This window comes from Desmodus rotundus, chromosome 8 (genome assembly GCF_022682495.2).
Source record: "Desmodus rotundus isolate HL8 chromosome 8, HLdesRot8A.1, whole genome shotgun sequence".
In the NCBI taxonomy this organism is placed as follows: domain Eukaryota; kingdom Metazoa; phylum Chordata; class Mammalia; order Chiroptera; family Phyllostomidae; genus Desmodus; species Desmodus rotundus.
Genome location: NC_071394.1, coordinates 44,997,710 through 45,013,391, shown reverse-complemented (window position 1 = coordinate 45,013,391; position 15,682 = coordinate 44,997,710). Strand labels below are relative to the sequence as shown.

The 15,682-nt window shown below is 39.4% G+C and overlaps 1 pseudogene; it reads left to right on the top strand.

Annotated features, from left to right (window-relative positions):
* Nucleotides 1-15,682, top strand: part of LOC123477833 (S1 RNA-binding domain-containing protein 1-like) — a 93,797-nt pseudogene that overhangs the window by 37,903 nt on the left and 40,212 nt on the right.

The following is a 15,682-nucleotide window of genomic DNA, read 5'->3' as shown; positions in this document are numbered from 1 at the left end:
CAATCTCTAATTCAGCCACAGAAACTCTGCTTTCTTCTTTTTTCCCTTTTTAAAATTATTTTTTGGTCTCCATTTTCCCACCACCACTTTTTCCTGCCCCACCCTCCATCCTTCCCACCTTTGGCTTTGTCCACGGGTCCTTTATACATGTTCCTTGATGACCCTTTCCCTTCTTTCCCCTTGACCCTCCCCACTCCCCTTTGGTTACTATCCATTTGTTCTTTATTTCAATTTTAAACATTGACATTCCACTCATGATTAGGTGCAGAATTAAAAAAAAATTAAAACCACTGTTTTTACTGATAAATAACTATGACTTAGTTAAGTAAAAACATGAACAGAATGAAGTGGGGAAGATAATGTTTTCTGAAGTGCTCATGTCCCATGGGTTAAATACAAGGATGTTTACTTCAGCGATCATTCCTTAGTTTATAAATACTTGTTGAACATGTACATCAAACTTAACACTGTTTAGGCTCCCTTACTAATAGAGAAAATGAGAAAAATCTCAATGTCTATCAACATGGGAATTGGGGTACATACAGTCTCTAGAAAACTATAAAGCTCTTAAAATGTGTAAATTGGATTTCTTGGTATGAACTTAAACACATGTTCAAAATGCGTTGCTCAACATAAAACAAATTGAAAGATGTTTCCCTCCATGAAGTTATCTTGGCATCTTTATGAACAATTTATTGGCTATATATGTATATGTCCATTTTTTATATCTCTCTTCTGCTTTGGTGATCACTACGTTCATCACTGTGCCCACCCCACACAGTCTGGGTTACTGTGGCTATGCAGAAAGCCTTGAAATCAAGTCACCAGAATCTTACAACTTTGACATTTCATTTATTTATTTACCTTGCTTTCTTCAAAATTATTTTAATCTTTTTAATCCTTTGCATCATCAGTTTTAAAACCAGCTTATCAGTTTGTTAAAGAATAGCTTGTTGAGAGTTTGGAATTACACTGAAACCTGTAGGTGGAAAATTAACATCTTAGCAATGCTGAGACATTCAATCAATAAGTATGATACATCTCTCCATTTACTCATCTAATTTCTCATAGAAATTTTTGGAGGTTTTACATACAGGTTTTTGACTATATTTTGTTATGTATATGTATTTTATGTTTTTGATGCTATTATGAATTATATCTTAAATTCTTTTCCCAGTGGTTTCCAGTATATATATATATATATATATACATTTGACTTTTTCTCTGTGCAGTAATGTTTCTGCAAAGTTGCTAAATTCATTTATTAAGTATAGTAGTTGTTTTCAGTTCTTTAGAATTCTTTTGCAAACACAATTATGTTATATGCTAATAGTTTTTATTTTTTCTAATTCATCAGTTTTTTACTTATTCTCTTTGCCATATTTAACTGGTTAGGACCTCTAGGACAATACTAATTAGAAATATTTAGTAGACGTTGTTTAGCTTCTAATCTTAAGGGGAAAGCATTCTGTATCTTACCATTAAGTATCTTATTAGCTCAAGATTTTTCATATATGCCCTTAATCAATGTGAGGAAGTTTGCTTCTATTTCTAGTATTTGGAAAGTTTTATGTGGATTGACTGTGGAAATTGGGGCTGGCTTGGGCAGAGGAGGGCAATGGGGGGGAAATAGAATAAACAATAATAGAATAGAATAAACAATAATAAAAAAAGAAAGTTTTTAACACAAGTAGGTGTTAAATTTTGTCAAATGCATTTTCTTTATCTCTTGAGATGATCATATGATTTTCTTGTATATTCTATTAATAGATGTATTACACTAAATTTTCAAATATTATACCAACCTTGGATTCCTTTGACAAACCCTGTATTGTTATAATAACTCACTTTTATACAACACTGGAGTCTCTGGGCCACATTTGGTAAGGAATTTTGCATTTATGTTTATCAGGGATTTTAGTGCATAGTTTTCTTTTTCTCAAATGACTTTGTGTGATATTGTTATCAAAGTCATGATAGGTAGGCTCATAAAATGAATTTTTAAAATGTATACTTCTATTTTCTGAAGGAGTTTAAAAAATTCTATGTGTTTCCATTTCATTGATGTGTCTTCTACTTATTTTTAAAATTTAATTTGGTAAATTTTCTTCTAGTTTTTGAAGGTGGAAACTTAGGTTATTAATGATAATCTTTTTCTCTAATATATTAATTCAAAGCTATAAATTTTTGTTTATGTTCTGCCTTACCTACATCTCACCAATTTTAGTATATTGTGCTGTCTTCATCATTCAGTTTGAAATACTTTTTAATGTGTTATGTGACTAATGCTTTGACTCAGTGTTGTTGAGGAGTTTTTTTTTAAACTTCCTATTTTGTGGGGAATCCTATATATCTTTTAGTTATTGATTTTTATTTGAATTTGGTGCAGTCATAAAACATTGCCTGTTTGATTTTAGTTATCTTATATTAAGTGAAAATTTATTTTTTCTTTATTGTTTTAATGTTTTTCTTTAAGTATCTGAGTATATTTATAATAGCTCTTTAAAAAACTTTGTCTACTAATTCTATTATTTCTCATTCTTGGTCTGATTTCATTGACCGAATTTTCTCCTCCTTATATGTCAGATTGCACTGCTTCCTCACAAATTCAGTCATTTTTTTTGGATGCTGATATTTGTTAATATTATATCGTTGTGTGTTTAGCTTTGTTAACTTCCTTTAAAGATGATTAAGTTTTGTTCTGGCAGAGAGTTTAGTTGCAGATTAACTTGATTCCTTTGAAGCTCACTTTTAAACCTGTTAGGGTGAGTTTGAACCAGTCGTTACTTTAAAACTATGTAGTTTGGTTCTTCTCAAAAGTAATGGCATGTCTTAGGTCTGTTCAAAAGTTTTAGTTGTTCAGTGAGCTTGCTCTGTGCTGGTTGGCTGGAACTCAAACACCCTAAGGTCTATTACCATCCTAATCTATAGCAATGTTTCCTTTCTCACTATCTTGGAGTTTCACCACGTACAAGTGAAATGTGGAAGTCAGTCAGAAACTCCAGGAAATAATAAATATATTTGGAACTGTTTTTGCATATTTTCCTTTATTTTGGAGCTCTATGCAAATTCGTGTCACTTAAGCTTCCCTAATTACTATCTCTCCAGCTCAGGAAGACCTTCATACTTTTCTTGCTCAGGGTCAGCTCTGTACTTGCAAGACCCTGTGAGCATCTCCTTAAATTTACACTCTTTGCAACTCACTCGCCTCACCCAAGCCCTAGCCCTGCTCCTGCTTACTGCTCACTGTGCCACAGTCCACTAAATGCTCACAGGCAGAAAACACAACTGGCTGTAAGATTTACTTCGCTCATTTCCCTCTTTGAGGGTTATTGTCCTGAGCTCTCTGAGGTTTTTTAATTTCTAAAAAAGTATTGATTTCATACATTTAATCCAGGTTTTTAGTTGCTTAACACAGGAGTGGTAATCCAGTCCTGGGTCCTCCATCTTGACCAGAATGACAATCCCCTTAACCCTCCTAAAAATCTAAATGAATGCCTTAGACTTGTCAAATAATGTTTAAAAATCTATGAAAACAACGTACAAAAATCAATAAAACATCTACCAATCATTAAACTAGGTAAGTTACTCAAATTCATCCCCATTCAGTAATATATGAATTTTTACCTTAATATAGCCACAACATATTTAATATACTTTATTTAAATATATTAAATGTATTTGATGTAAATATATTAAATTTATCAATACATTTATATTAGGTTATATATATTAAATATATTTTAAATACATACAAAAATTCATTTAGATTTTAGCCCATTGAAACTGAATTCAGACTTCTGTCCTTCAGAACTATAAGAGAATAAATATGTGGTATTTTGAACATAAAATATGCATATATGTATAATTATACATGAAATAGCAAAACCAGAATTCTGTTTTTCATGTTATTTCATGTAGATGTCACAATAACTAATATTTATACATTCTTTTACAATTTCAAGCAATATTCACATGTTATTTCTCATGATTCTAATATGAAACCTGTGAGATATATGAGGTATCACTAGACCTAAAAGATGTGTCTTAACTCTAAATTATTATCATACTAAACAAGTGCAATATATTTAGAGAGTTCTAAAGTCCGTCCGGCTCATGTAAGTTACTGCATATTATAGAAGCTGCGGATGATAGTGAAGACCAATTAGACTGAAAGAGGAAACTGAGAGTTTGCACTTAAATAATACTTGGGGATCAATTAGTCTGTGGGGTTTGTCACCATTCAAATATGAAGACCAATGCGGGGCATGGAAATAGAAAAGGCTTTATGGGGTAAACCAAAAGGAGTAGTTGCCCACCACCTTGATCCACCTTTTCTAATATTTTCATGCCAGAGAGACATAGGCAAAATAAAAACAATGATATCTTCTAATTAGATACTTACTCTATGATCAGCTTGTGCTAAGTGTCTAATATGGAATGTAATCCTAATCTAAATGAATGCAGGAGGTGCAATTATTAACCACTTTTAAGGCAGAAACTAAAGTATAGAGAGATTAAGAACTGAGCTCAAATTTATGTAGTTAATGGGTGACTGAGCTTGCACATGATCTAACTTGAAATTTCGACGTTAAAGCCCACGCTCTTAACCATAATTATGTCACTCCCTCATAAAAGACACCATGTTTATGCCCTTGTCGTGTTGAGACAAAGGTTCTTAATTTTTTTACCACATTCCTGCTTATTTCAATTATCATAGGCTTCATCATAAACGTATAATATTACCCAAGCCATATTAAGTTGCTTTTAGAACTATCTCATGTAAAACTTGGCAAAGAGTGGAACAGGAACAGCCAAATCAAATACATAAAAAGAGGTGAATCACAGATTTGAAAGATTACAGTGACTTTTGGTTCTGGTAATTTTCACAACTATGCCATTCCCCAAGCCCTTGTGTCTTAAAACCCCTAAAATGTTGCTTAATGTAATAATGACTTCTAAGATACAGCTGAAGTAGTAGGTGCCAAAAGTAAAGAACAATGAACTAGATTACAGATTTCTATTAGAGATCAAATCAACATGGACTGCTGGCTCTCTCTTCCAAAGTCACACCTGAGGAAACAATAGAAAAGAAAGAAAAGACAATTGCAGGAATTAAAAAAAAAAAAAGAAAAAGGTCAGCCTGGACTTGGGTGTGGATGGTCAGCTGCACCCGAGGCAGGCTGCCAGAGGCAGCAATGGAAGGAAAGTTTAGAGGAAAGCTTTATGCAATACTTTGGCTTCTTCCTGAGTTGTCTTGGAGCAATTATTTCTTCCCTGCTTCAGGACAGAAATTATGCACAAAAGTGTTACTGAGCAGACCCCGGGCCCATTTTCATGTTGCCTTGGTGTAAGACCCAACAATTAATGCTGGAAGGAGCGGGTCTTTATTTTCAACATTCCAACCTTGGAAGTACTTAGAATACCTCAGCTTGGAGCCCTCCTTCCCCACAAGACTGAACACTTCCCATGTTCCCCACCAGGCAGTTAGCCACAAACACCCCTCAAGGTTTCCCATGTTCTTATCTGATCTTAATCCAGCTGCACAAACAGTTCCCTATTCCCTCTGGGAGGTACCAAAGTCACCATCCTCACACAGCTCTCTCCTTCTGGGGTACATGGCCATCAGCCTCTGGGTAATAGTCCAGAAAAGGCACAAGTCCCAAGAGTCCAGGTAAAATCGAGGTGTAGCAAGGCAGCATCTTGCAAGGAAGTCCTTGGTGGCTCCAGAGTCGGCTACAGCAGGCATGATCACAGAAACAGTGTCTCCTTTCTTATTAGTCCGGACTACATGGCCGCCTTCCTCACTATAAACTACGTAGCTGCTTGATTACTTCTCCCTTCTCACTGCTCTCTTTCAAACTGCAGGGAAAAAAATCCCTTACTCCAGGTAGCATGTCTTCTACCTCACTACTACTCCCTGCATGGCCAAGAACCCTTACTACAGACAACATGCCTCCTTCCTCACTACTACTTCCCATGTGACCAAGGGAGAGAATGACTCCTTCTCTTGAGTTTAAATCCCTACCCTGCACCTCCTCCATAACCTCATTTCCAACTCCTCCCACAGTGGGTTACATCTGCCTGTTCTCTGTACCTTCTGCCATTGTTAGTCCCGGCGGCATGGACCCATGACTCAGAACAACTGCCTCCAAGCTCTTGTGCAGGCACTGCAAGCCCCTGCTATGTCACAGGTTAAAGTGATGCCCATCTCCCTTGCCCTCAGCTATTTATTTATTTTTTAAAGATTTTATTTATTTACTTTTAGTGAGAGGGGAAGGGAGGGAGAAAGAGAGGAGGAGAAACATCGATGTGTGGTACCCCTTATGTGCCCCTAACTGCGAACCTGGCCTGCAACTTAGGTATGTGCCCGGACTGGGAATCAAACCGGTAACCTTTTGGTTCATAGGCTGGCACTCAATCCACTGAGGCTCAGCTATTTAGCATAACTGTCAAGCCAGCCAAGCTGCCAAAGATATGCAAAATATTTCTCAGTGGCTGTCCTCTGCTTCTCAATCCCCTGTGCCAAGGCTGTGGAGGTTTTTTTTTTGAACCCCACTCTACATCCTGTATCAAAATGGCAGACTACTGCCGTACTTGTAATAACAGCAGGGCAGAGCAAAGCTCCAGAATGGGAAGCCAGCCATATTAGGCATTTACTCCTTCAACCTGTCTCTCTAAACCATGAGGGACAGGGGGAATGGATTAAAACCTAGGAGACTATCTCCTCGCAATCCTTCATCCTAATCCATGGTCTGTGGAGTGGCCACACACAGCAATGGCCAAGTAGTGCTTCTCTGATGCATGGGTCTCCTTGAGCACTCACTCAATCCCTCTTCTCCTGTTAAACTCACTGGGACACATCCAGACTCTGTCTGGCTTCCTGCTCTTGCCCAAGAAACTTTGCCTGGATGCATCCCTCCATGAGCTGAGTTCATGAACTCAAGTATCTAAACACCAGATGAATACAAACACTATAAAAGAGAAATAATGAAGTGAACTACACCTAATACTCAGGGCAGAATTTTGATAAATTATCATAAATAATTAGCAATATGCTTAATGAAATTAGCAAGATGAAGCAAGAACATGAGCACTTAGCACTCAGCACTCAACCTAAAGCCACCAAGACTGATGGAGGGTTATTAAACTAGAAAAGGGCAGGTCATCAATGCTTTCGTGTATACAAGAGACCTTAGGTATCGTACTTTTGCTGAAGGCTGTGCTTCAGTGGTTAGAAAAAAAATGTTCACCAACTCAAGGAAAATGTTCTTTTCTTCTGAGAAAGGGTGAACAAATTACCCTCAGAAATCTCCGACAATGGATATCTAAACCCACTACGCGGGGCGAGAAACATCAAGCTGAGAAATCAACATTAAAATATTCCTTTATTGGGGACACTCCTGGAGTGCCAGGAAGAAGAAAACGCAGAACTGCTCCTATTGTCCAGACTGAATGAGAGTTTAATAGACAAACCTCTTCTGAAGAGCAGCTGACAATAAAATATGATAAAGCACTTGAGGAAACAGTTGCTGTGAGCAAGAGTCAGCAGATTTAGCACTCTAACACTTATTATAGAAATAAACTGAAAGGTCGATTTTAAAAATCATGTTCAAATAACTTACCATAACTGAAGATTTGAGACCTAAGAGAAAGGATAAAAGTGTTTTAAAAGGAAACTTTCAAAAAATAGAATACTAGTAATAAAACCTGTAACTAGCAAAATTAAAAAATTAAATAGACTGATTCATAGCAGACTAGGCCATACAATTGATGAAATTATCCAAAATGTAGCCAGGGGGCTCATTAGGATGAACATGTGACAGGAAGGTGGAGACATGGAGGAGAGGATGAGAAGATCTACTGTGTGTGATTGGAAATGATTGAAGGAAAATATACATTTGAATATAGAATGATGAATAAATAACTTTCAAATATCACTGGAAGAAAATCCTTAGATTCAAGAAACGTTAGCCGTCTCAGACAAGATTTTAAAATATCTGTGCTTAGAATATGGTGAAACTACTGGATGATAAAGAAAAATGTATATTAGAAGCCACAGGGAAGAACTACTTAGAGCCGACTTCGCAGCTTTAGGAGTAGGGGGAGGTTCTTCAAACTGCTAAGGGAAAATATAGGTGGCCTTCTCTAGCAGTGTTAGTTTGCTAGGGTTGCTATACCAAAATGCCAGACGAGGCGGCTTAAAGAGTGTCTCTGTCAGCATCTCTCTAAGCTTGTCTATACCTAACAGCTGTTCAAAAGAGTATCATTCATACATTTATTCATTCATCAAACATTTGATTGCGTATTATAAACCAGGTACTCCCGTATAAGTGGTACAAAGATAAATAAGACAGGTTCCTATCTGAAGAGATTATCTATTTAAAAGGAGAAGAAGGCAGTTAAAAAGGGGTTCTTTTCCCCTCCATGGCTTTCCGTTTTCACTCTCTTGAAGTAGACAGAGGGTTCTAAACAGCATGCCTCCAACTCTGGCATACTAAGAAACACCTGGGCATCTTGTTACAGTGCAAATTCAGATTCAGGAGGTCTGCATTTCTGTAAAGCTCAGGTGGTGCTGTGCTGGTGCTGCTGGTGCTGCTGGTGCCGGCCCACACTTTGAAGGAGAAGGTCTGGGAGGTACTTTTCTTTTTTCAAGCCAATATGTATTACTTAGCTGTTGTGCTATTCCAATCCAAGCGTGAGATGGTGCTTCACTGACAGTCCTGCTCTGTTTGTTTTGTAAGATTCTGTCCATTAACCTTACTCTAGCCAGTTGAATGAACAGTCTATGTCATTTGACTAGGTTAGCATTTTCTGCAAATTATACTGTTGGCTAACAAAGAGCAAATAATAGTTTTCACCTCTGAATACATTGTGGTTTCCTAATTATAGTGCAGGTCCATGCTGGAACAAGAGCCATTTCAACAGCAAAATTAAATCAGAAGAATGTCAGGCGTATGCCAAAACACTGGAAAGAAAAAAATTATTTTGTAAAAATTACTCTATGTTTCAACTGTTCTGTATTTTCTCAACAGCCCATTCTAAACTGTTGCTCATCCCTCTCCCTCTAGAACTTTCTGTGAAAGAAATAAGTCCATTTAATTCCTGTTGGACTTGTTATACACATAAGACTATATTACTGTACCAAACAAGAACATTTAAGTTGTCCTTGCCTTTAGGTTTCTCTTCCCTACACATTCCCTATTATTTTCTTCCAGTTCATAAGCAACTATTTAGCAGGGACATTTACTAACAAATTTTGTGTATGACTCATAGTTTTTACTTATCACTTTGTGTATTCCATTATATTGAAAGTTAGTAGCTATACATCAATATTAATATGCTCTCAGAAGTAAGCTAAGAAGGAAGTAATCAGATTGGGCAGCTGTAAATATCCCAAAGGATGATTAGGTCTTCAAAAGAGTCCTAAACTTGTTTCTGTTCACATTTCTAGATTTTGACTATTCTTTATCACTGCAACATGTCCACAGAGAGAGAAAGCGGAGGAGGACTAAAAAGTGAAGGTAAAAAGTTACTCTAACAAGTGCGAATGGAACCGGGCAGGGTACAGCTCCCCTAGGGCAGAGTTCTGGGCGATGCAGATTACCGTGGGAGATCCGAGAGAGACACAGTGACTAGCTTAGAGCAGCTCAGAGATAAGTATGAATTTAAACAGACAGTTTTGATTTTCATCCCACTCTTTGTGCTATATAATAGGTCAATGCAGAACAAAAGCAAGATTAAATACTCAGAAAGAGATCTTAGAAATTACTCTTTGTAGCTTTCATGAAACTAGATAATTTTTCTAAAGTTTCTAATTCAGGTCTAAGTATAAGCAAAAGTGCTCAGTAAATAGAAGCTGATTTTTTATGATGAGTTAAATGACTTTCTTCTTTGTTTTCCTTTGTGTAGTGTTGGACAATTGATAATAAATTTTTTATTTAGAAATTAATCACAAAATTATACATATTTCAGAAGCATCAATGGAGTGACATAATTCCCATGACTCCTAGATTTCCATACATGAACCTTTTTACCTGGCTTTAAAAGTAAAAGAGCCCATTAATCACCTGATGGCCTAGTAACAAATACCACAAGCACAGTATGCAAGCTTCCGTGTGGGCGCTGGCCCCGCATAGCAGAATATGCCCCAGAAGGGTCTGGTGCCTGCCAAGGCCTCCCTCTGGTTATGCTGCTCGTGGAGCTAACTGGGTCTTGCTCTGTTGTGCTCTGCAGTCAGCCACTGGTATGTTGGTTCTGGGGCCTCTTAGGAGTGACTCTGGTTCAAGTCAATGGCTGCCTGTGATTGGCTCTGGGGTATGAGTTAGGACCCTCAGAGCAATCTGTGGTGGGTAGCTGAATTTGCTGAGCATGGATGCATGTGGGAGGGGCCAAGCTGCATACTGAGGCCAGTTGCTACCAGAAGAGGCCTAAGGGGGGTTCAGCACAAGGCCCAAGGCACCCTGAGAGTCTCTACTGCCTACCAGCTGCTTGTTAGGCTCAGCTGCTGAAAGAGCCTGAGGCAGTTTGACAGTTGCAAGAGATAGGGTCTCAGGCAGTCACCAGGTAAGGGTGAATGGTGCTCACCAGGTCAATACAGATTCAAACTTGATGACACTGCTGGGTTGGAGGACACTCAGCAAAAGTCTCAGGGTTCACTGAGTTCAATTGCAACTCCTCTGGGGCCTACGAACATTGTCAGTAGGGCATGGTCTCAGAGAATTTTCAAGATGGAGCAAGTAGAGTTCATCAGGCTAGAACAGGTTAAGATTTGGCTATGGGAAGGGAGGGCTTTGAACAGGAACAGTGGCGCCACTGGGCACAGAGGAAGATGACTCTCTCTCTAAAGCCACACAACTCAGCCTCTCCCTGTGTGTCTCCAGCAGCCAGCCTCTCAGCCTGCTGGGAACTTGCTGTTTTTTAAGAAAGATTGCAGCTCAGGCCCAGGCAGGTTGCCACTGGCAGAGCCTTCAGTCAGGCTTGAGTTGGGTAGGGTGGGGTCTCAGGGAGTCGTCTGGGGGGTGCTAGTGCACCTCTCTAGGATAATGTCCCATGGGTGGCAGAGCCCCACACAGGAAAGGTGGTAGCATTTGTGTCCATGGGTAAAATGGTCCTCACTCTAAAACCACAAAACTCAGCCTCCTGCTGTGTGCCTCTGGCATCCCCCAGCTTGTCTCAAATTCCTGGAAAGTTTTTCATGAAAGACTGCAACACAGGCCCAGGCTTGCCACTGCTGGCAGAGCTCACAGCCATCCACTAGCTGGGTAGGGCGTGGCTTCAGGGCGTTGCCAAGGTGGAGCTAGTATACTTGTCCAGGCTAATTCCATGTGGGTGGAGTAGGCCACCCAGGAAAGGTGGCATCCATGGGGGTGCAGGAAAGGGACTTAACACAAAGACATTGGTCACTGTCCCTCCAGTGACCAATGTCCCTCCCCAAAGCCACACAACCCAGTCTCTTCTTGTATAACTTTGGCAATTTCCAGGCTCCCGATCCCTCCGCCAGAGCCCTGGGTGAGTGATTGCAAGTAGATTTTCTGCCCTCTCCCTTTATTTGGGGTGCTTAGGTCTAGCAGCCTTGCATCTCACCCAGGCAGATGGAATCTCCACTGATTTTCACTGCCAGATGTCAGGTGGGCTCCCGTTCCTGGCACTGGTGCTTCAGGCTGGGGAGCCCAGCGTGGGGCTGAGACTGCTCGCTTCTCAGGGGGGCCTCTGCCGCTGTGTGATCCCTCCAGACTCTCAACCGCCACACTTGTTTGTAGGCCCAGCCTGTTTTGCATCCCTGCCCCTCCGGTCAGCGTTGATGTGCCTTCTTCTATATATCCCAGTTATAGGAGTTCTGTTCACCTAGATTTCAGATGGTCATCCAGGTTGATTGGCCTGTAATTTAGCTGCAATTTTGATGTGGTCATAGGAGGAAGTGAGTGCAACTTCCACCTACTTCACCATCTTGGTTCTCTCTGGTCCATCCTTTTTCTTATTAAAAAAAAAAAGAATTCCAAAGCATTTTAATTATATTTGATTTAAAACAAAAGATAGAGTGATAAGGACATTTTTCCTTGTGAATATCCATGGCTCACTCCAAAGAGCTTCATTTGACTGCCATATATGAGGTCTGTTCAGAAAAAGTCCAGCCATTGTTACTATAATGAGAACGGTTTGTGTGACATCAGTGTAACCTGACATCAGTGTAAGCCAAGGAGAGTGGACTGGAATGCGCGTGTGTGAACAATGATGATTTCACTGTTCTAGTCAGTGGGGGTGGTAGATGCCACTGAGTGAGCATGTGTACTGTGTGGCCATCGCATTCAAAACGACTGAGTGAGTAGAGCAACAAATCTGCATTGAATTTTGTGTTAAGCTTGAACATTCCTCCATGGAAACTATTCAGGTGATTCAGAAGGCTGCAGCTATGGGCAACTGATGATTGGCAGCTTCATCACAACAATGTGCCTACCTGCTCATGCATCATGTCTTGTCCCGAGATTTTTGGCGAAATATCAGATCACCCAGGTGACTCAGCCCCCCTACAGCCCAGATTTGGCACCCTGTGACTTCTGGCTTCTCCCCAAACTAAAATCACCTTTGAAAGGGAAGAGATTTCAGACCACTGATGAGACTTAGGAAAATACCATGGGGCAGCTGATGGCAACTGGAGAACCATGTGAAGTCCCAAGGTGCCTACTTTGAAGGGGACTGAGGCATCATTGTCCTGTGTAAAACGTTTCTTGTATCTTCTTCAATAAATGTCTCTGTTTTTCGTAGTACATGGCTGGATACCTTCTGGACAGACCTTGTATGGGGTCAAGGCATCTACAAAAAGATTTGAAGAATTGAAATAAATGAGGATGGATTCGTGCATCATGAGCCTGTTTCTTTTGTCCACAAACGCTAATGGATTTGTCCAGGTTGTTTTCCTAACTCTAAGCAAACCATTACAACTGAGCAGGAAACTTTACTTGGCTAGTAACAATGATTTACTCTCCCATGATTAGTATAATCCCATCTATACTTTTCTTTTTTATTCTTAATCTCATTTTCTTTGAAACTTGATCATTGAAGGTTCCACAAAATATACCCTGTCAAGAGAGTCTTATGCAGATAAATGATTGCAGTGACTTATCCAGAACCTCTTAGCAGGTAGATGCTCTATACGGATCTACATTCCTAATGTGTTCACTAGACCTCATTGCTTTTTCATACAGGTGATTATTTTCAACTCTCTGGGAATTTTTAAATATCTCAATGTTTGAATTTCAATGAACTGAAACCAAACACCTTGGAGGGGAACATGTTCATCAGTATTTCTAGAAAGTTCCCTGGAAGACTGTTGTAGAGGGAAGGTTACGAACCATACACACAGTTTGGTGAAGTACAATCAAGTATTGCCACCAGCAGAGGGCCTGCTAGGTCTTACACAAAAGCTTAAAGAATGTGAATGATTTAAAGCTCAGGTCTCCTTTAAACCCTGTTCTAAGACCAGGGGTTAGAGGACAGCAACAACCTGTACTGCACTTCAGTCAGAAAGTGCGCAGAAGCCGCTCCGCGGAGCCTGATCCCCGACAGCTGGCTCTGACAGTAACTTCACCGGGCAGCTGCAGATTTTCACTTTGAAAGCTATCTTATCTGGCAATGGAAACAAATTTTAGAGAAGGCTCTTGAAATAAAACTGATGGCTAATTAAGTGCTTTCTTAAAGCCGAAAGCTAAGCAAAGCGGACAGGCTCTAAATTTTTCTTTAGAAATCTGTGCATACATTTTGTCCTTTTCTGATTAAGTTTGTGTGGCTTGTTTCCTAACAAAATGCGAAAAGAAAAGAGTCCAGAAGAGTAAGATATTTGCATATGTATCACCTCTGATACTTGTCTCATTCTTCCCAGAGGATTTTAATTTATGGAGGTGACTGAGTGATGACACAGAAGGTCAATGCCACTGAAAGAAGAATTTATCACTTACATTTCCTGAGAGAAGGGAACATGCCCTGCCGCACCAGGCAGGGCCACAGGCGCAGCCCCAGTTCTGCTCGGGAGCAGAAGCATCAGTGAGGGGAAAGCCGAGGCCAGAGCACAGTAAACATTTCAGATGGGTTCTTTTGAATAATTCCGGTGGGCTGCAAGGATGGCTGGTCTCTGCTTGCCTGGTACCTGGCGCTGAAATGAATTAGGGCAGGGCGTTTATTGGTTGGTGTGTGAGGGTTAGATAAGGGAAATATTTGGGATTTACTTTGCATGTGAAAGATGAGCTCTTGGCCTCAGCTTTGCTGTCTCTAAGAACTGGCTGGCTCTGGGAGGACAGTCTCTCTACAGTATGAACATTTAGAAGATGTCAAAACATCATAAGATACAGAAAACTTAATAATGTGATACTTCCATCTGAAAAACTGTTGGATGGGAGTTGCTGGGGTCTCACGTGGCTGTGTTGGGGCGAAATTCTTCTTCAAGTTCTTTGTGCAACTAGCCCGTGACAAGGGTCAGCATGTGGCCATTGGTGAGCGGGAATACACGGGACAGTTCTCTTTCAATACTCAGGTAAGTGAGAGGATGAAATGACAAAGTCTCAAAATCTCATTGCTATGTGTTCTGTAAAGCAGGAGGGTGTTCTTTATTCATCAGGCTTGTTTATGCAGTTTTTCCTGTATTTCTAAAGCTTCATTGATATATTTATCTGAAATTTAAAAATTTAGCAAAGAATAGGAAAACATTGTTTCTCTCTTCCTAAAGCAGAGAAGCCTAAAAAGCTGAAGTCTTCGATGTTCTACATACTATATGTAGCTTTAATATGTTTAGTTGACCTATTAGATCTTTTGAATTAAAAACATGTTCTTTCGATTCTACATTTGGCTATGCCTAGAATACTTGTAGACTCAGAATTTTGGGGCAATATTTTCATTGGCTATTTTACAGGGTATTTTCATTTAATATTTAATTGTCTCTGGGTCTGGTACCTAGAAAAAAAGCACATTTTTAAGGAAATTCAGTTTTGATTTAATACTAATAATTTTGGAGAACTGGTAAAAAATGTGAGAATAGTTTTTTTCTATGTCTGTGTTTTAGGGGTCAGCACACAAAGTAGCTGTAACATTAATTTGAGTAAAAATATGTATTGTCACCAAATAAGAGCTCCTTTGCAAAGGAGACTTGCCCCCCAGGTGAGTACACCTTTAATGTACTTTAAAGAGCACTGTGGAATAATGCTGTTCTCTTATACTGTTTTATTTATGGGACTCGGATACTCACGAATGACTGAGGAGTCCAGCAGTAGGAGGCGGTGTAGGAGAGATTTTTTTAACAGTTAAGGTAGAGTTATTTAACATGTGTTGTTCCTCCCCTACCAATCGACCCCCTCCTCCCTTCCCTGACCCCCAGCCACTGGATCCAGTGTTCGCATGCCACCTCTATGGAGAACACGTACATGCTTCTCCTATGAGTTTTTTAAAATTATAACTTTGAGCTAAAACTTACTTTATCTATAGTATATATAGTCTCACCTTAATAAAGATACTATTGGAAATGCACTGCATTATCTTTCCATTCATATTTAAGCAATACTTACTTGCTTAAAAGTCAAGGAAATTTGCGCTCTCTGATTCCCAAATGTTTACAGTTTTAAAAGGTTACAGTTTCCCTTATCTATCTTCCATCTAAGGATTAAAGGAATTGTTTTATTGGTTTATTTTAAGGACA